The following is a 5,000-nucleotide window of genomic DNA, read 5'->3' on the forward strand; positions in this document are numbered from 1 at the left end:
AGAAGGATAAGGATGAGATCCTTTCTTTGTTCTTGAGTAGTAAGCTTTTTGCTTCGGCAGAGAGTAATCGCTCAGCAGACCTTCGAGTCCTGTTTGGCTTGGGTTAGGGTTGAGGCCTTCGGAAGCTTTTTGCTTCGGCTGGCTCAGTGAGCTTCGGCTGTGGCCTGGCTCGGGAGGAGGCTTTTGGTTTGGTGGTTCAGTGGGCCTTTTGCTTCGAGCTGCTTTGTTTGGAAGAGAGTTGAGCCGGTCGCTCGGCTCGAGCTGCGAGTGGTGGCTTCTTCTTCTTGGTTCGTGGAGCTTTGTTCTCCATTTTGGTTCCCGGCTTGGTGCGACTCATCGACCTCTTCTTGGAGGTGGTTCCTCGGAGAAGCGACGCATAGACGGGAAGGATCGGCGCCTCGTCTTACCAGCACGTGTTGAGAAGTGTGGGAGGATTCGCGGGAGCTCGGGAAGATCGCGGCTCACGGCGATTGTATCCAGCTCGCTCTCGCTGGAGCCTGGGTCCGAACAACTTGAATAACACACGAGGTGGAGAGGTTCGAGATAGGCTCTGGGTTTCAGCTCACCTGTCCTCTGAGCTGGAGCTCATTATTAAAGGCCTCTGCCACCATTTGTTGGGTGTGTGTGTGCATACGTGTGTCCGTGGGCCTGTCAAATAAGTAGGAAATTGTTAAGTGCTTTGTGTGCTGTAAATGATTGCATTGCATTTCGTATAGTCGGTATAGTTCTGCTCAAACGTCCTTCCCTAGTTCCCCATTATTATTAATAAATACCCTAATTGTTTAATGTTTTTAGCTCGTCGCGTCAATTCTTTCATTGACTGAGCATTTCGTGTGTTGGGAGTTAGAAAGCTGTTGGTTTGCCGTAAAAGGGGGACATTTGGACCGACGGTTCTCGGCTATTAAGCCGCTCGGAATCGCGTATGGGACAGGCTCGCCTCGGCGGTTTGTTCCGTATGAGATCTGTCGAGGGTGGAATACCCCGGTAGTTGGATCACGTCGGTATTTAGGTGCATTGAAGATTGGCAATCGACCCTACCCCACGTGATCTGCCGATTGGCGTATTTCGGTTCTTGTACAAGGACCCGTCGCTTGGAATTATCCAGACGGCGATCTATATTCCGGGCGATCGGTCGGGCCGACTCGACTTGCGGTTCCGTTCAGAGCGATCGGTTGGCGGCCGACCCCCGGCACCGAAAGATTTGGTTGTCAGGAGTGGAGATACGAACCCCTCCGCCTCCGTAGCAAAATTCACGGAGTTGGATCATGGGTATACGGAGAAACCCCCTCCCCTCCCCCCCCCCCCGTGTCCCCAAATTACGAGCGTTATAAATTTTATTCCCAGCACGCAAAATGTTCAGCCAAGGCGAGTTGAGCCAGGTGTGTCGTGAGGTGGATGTAGAGTTAATAGAATCCATGGCCCGGGACGGTTCGTTTTATTTTAATCGCACCACGGATTGTCGTCAGTGGGAGCGGCTTGTGCAGGAACTTTACCGGCAACCAAAAACGGAGTCGCAAAATGGCGGCGCGGCCGTACCTCAGCGTGGCACGAGGCGTGAGCGGGCTGCTACTAATAGCGCAACGAACGGCATAATGCAAGGCGGGGGCTCCCAACCAACGATTCAAACTACGTGGTCATGGCAGGCGAGGCAGGCGAACATTGGCGGGCTTCGGGCACAATTGGAGGAAGAATGGGGAAGAAAGCTCGAAGAGGAAAAACGGAAACACAATTTGGAGTTGGAACAACTGAAGCGAGAGGTAAGAATAGGCAATCAGGACAAAAAAATCCTCGAACTGATGATAAAAATGAAAGAGGATCGCCTGGAATACCGAAAGAAATACGATAGGGAAATGAGGAAGGAAACATCCAAAAGAGGTGAGGAGGCGAGAGAGGAATTATGGAAAAAAAACTTCTGAGATTCGGAAACATCAAAATAAAGAGACAAAATTACAAAACGAACTGAGGATGTTGAGTGAGGAAAGAAAGAGAACTGAGAATGAAACGTAAAGGAACCACACTGTGCAGATCGAACAGTTAGAAGCCAAAGCAAGGTTGGAGTGTGAGGAGGTGAGAAAGGAATTAGAAAAAAAAGCTTCTGAGTTGCAGAAACACCAAAGCAAAGAGACGGAATTACAAAACGAGCTGAGGATGTTAAGAGAGGAAAGAAAGAGAACGGAGAATGAAACGTTAAGGAACCACACTGTGCAGATCAAACAGTTAGAAGCAGAAGCAAGATTTAAAAATGAGATGCAAGAAAGAGTATTGAAAGAAACGAGATTGGAGAAGGAAGAACATGAGACGGTGGGAAAGGAAACAAAAGGAAAGACAAGAACAACTAAAAAAGAAAGCAAGGTTGAAGTACGCGGAGATCGTGAAAGAACGACGAATAAAACGGGAAAAGGAGATCGGCCAATTGAAAGAAACGATGAGATTGGAGAATGAAGAACATGAGAGACGGTGGGGTAGAAAACAAAAACGATATGAATTTGAAATTAATCAACTCGAGGAGAGAACAAAGATGGAGTCCACAGAGCTTGAAAAGCTCTGAAAAGATAATGAACAACTAAAGGGGCTCAGAGAGGAAGAACGACTCAAATGGGAAGGAAAATGGAGCCAGGAAGAAACGGAAATAATAAACGAGGTGATTGAGATAAAACAAGTAGAGGAGAAACTACAGGTAATTGAAGAGCACACACAGGTAGGGGTAGTGGAGGACAATGGAGGTGAGCTTGAGGAATGTGTTGGGACACGATGCAAGCAGCAGGATAGCCTCCTTCAGGAACGAGGGGAGGGAATGTGTCCCCTTGAGGCGGATCGTGACGAGGAGAGTCCAGTCGAGCCTTGTGACATAGAGGGGGCGAGTGCTGTGAATGGGTGCACGCGGAGCTTGGGGGGTATGGAGACTCCGGGAGCGCTTGAGGTAGCGCAAATCCCCAGCGTGGTCGTCCCGGTGTGTGTGGTTACGAGTGTGGCGAAATGCGTGCTGAAAAGCACGCATTGTGTGAGTGAAACCCCGTGTGTGAGGTCGCGGTATGAAAGAGAAATGGCGGTTGGTATGCGAGAGGGCACAACCGCGTGTCCGAGTGCCATGGTGGAGTGTGTGAGCATCAGGGCACGTGAGAATGTGCGCGTGAGACTGCGACATAGACGGTGCCTGACAAGGGACAAAGGCCGTGTAGCGGCCGTAGTGGTTTTGAGGACCATGCCGTGCTTCGCACGAGGCCGCCACGTGCGCGCCTGCGCGAGTGAAATCCGGTCCGGAAATGCACGCAGTGGATGTTAGCTGATCCCGCGGACGAACAGAAGGTAGGCTGTATTGTGAATTTGGACCGGATCGGTTCTCCACGCGAGCGTGTTTGTAAAGCTCCGACGAGTAGAGCACATGTGTTCGCGTGGGGAACCCCTCGAAACGGGAGGCTTGCATGGGATGCGCAGGGTGACGTCGTGGCTGCATGGTTGGAATCCGGCAGGAGGGGAAATCCCTGCCGGATGGTACCGTCCGAGGAGGGACGAGGTGAGCGAAGCGCGAGCAGCTGCCATGACGTCACGGGAAAAGAGCGCAGGTTGCGAGTTGCCGCACTGGTGTGCGCAGGAAAAAAAAAAAAGCAAGCCTCGCAACTTCGAGTGGACACGAGCCCCAGGCAGGGGATGGAAGACCCCCTTGCTTAGGGGGCACAGGAACTACGAGTTAGGGGGATGGGTTAGAGTTAGTTCAACTGGCTTCATGGGGACATGGGTTGATTGTTCCTCATGGAGCCCGTGGAATGGATTAGTGAGAGGGATTTTAGTTCAGATTGAGGAAATGGGAATTTTTGCATTTTCGGAGACACGGACAGACGGGAAATGTGTAGTGGAGACGTAGCTTAGCTACGTCGAGTAAATGGAACGTGCATGAGTTTTAAGGGATGACGAGGGAGCACGAGTTAGTCAGGGGATTTAATTAGGAAGGATGGCAGTATAGAGGGTTGGTGTGAGTTGTGAAATGGAAAGTGTGTGAGGAATGAGTGTGGGACAGCATGCCCTAGTGTGTGAGTGGAGCTAATGTATGCATGGTGCGATGACTGATTGGGGGGAGGAGTGATTCCCACCCAAGTGACCCCGGGGTCAGTTTAATGTGAGCTCATGGGTTATTCAAATTTATTAAAAGGAGGTCGTTTTGTTGGTGTCGAGAGAAGGCACGAAACCCGTTTGGAGGGGTGCAGGAGTTCATGGATCGGCTGGGAGCGTGGCTGTGGAAAGGTGAGTTTTGTTTAGTGGGCACCCCGGGCATGGAACCAGTCGGCCAGAGTAGGCCAAGGGCCCAAGAGGGGCCGGGTTAGTGTAGTGGGCACAGGCGACCCGTCGGAAACGGGACCCGTAGCGCCAGAATGCCACGGGGGCAGTGTGGTGGGCACGGGCGACCCTCGGAAAGTGACCCGGGGCATCAACACACCACGTGGGCATCGGAGGGGGGGCAATGCCAGAGAGGGCAACCCCCCATGTTGTAGGGAGCAGCAAGGCTCGGAGGCAGCGTGCGGGCCTGGGGGTGCCATGTTTAGAGTTCGGCAGAGGGGGAGTTCCTGCCAGTTGAGCCACGCTGCCCAGCCAGGAAATTGTGTGAGGGCACGAATGAAAATTTGAGGGCAAGGCCCAAATTTATAATGGACACCAACACAGGCGACGGGAATAATGGTTTTTAGAACCGATAGTTTTAAAGTGTGAGGCGTTTTTGGAAAGCCCTGGGGTAGTTTCAGGTTAATGAATGTTAGGGGAGATAGGAGATGTACCCCTTCGCACCATCCATCCCTTCGCTCGTTGTAGGCCGCTGGACTCACCTTGGTAGAGCGCTGAACTCTGAGGAGGCCATTCTGAGGCTTTGTTGGGACTCGAGACAGGACGCTAGTCTCTCCCTATTCTCCTCCAGAGAGGGAACGTAGGGGTTGGGAGTAGGCTAGGTTGACGAGATAAGTTAGCTGGACAATGACAATAAGGGGGTTAGGGAAACAATTATAAAAGGGAAA

At 51.7% G+C, this 5,000-nt stretch overlaps 1 protein-coding gene across 8 annotated transcripts in view; it reads left to right on the top strand.

Moving 5' to 3' along the window:
* The window catches only part of LMTK1 (lemur tail kinase 1), a 421,666-nt gene that overhangs the window by 330,856 nt on the left and 85,810 nt on the right, over window positions 1–5,000 (top strand). The gene's annotated exons all lie outside the window — the stretch shown is intronic.

This window comes from Eptatretus burgeri, chromosome 1, assembly GCF_056783735.1.
Source record: "Eptatretus burgeri isolate ZD-2024b chromosome 1, Ebu_testis_v1, whole genome shotgun sequence".
NCBI lineage: Eukaryota > Metazoa > Chordata > Myxini > Myxiniformes > Myxinidae > Eptatretus > Eptatretus burgeri.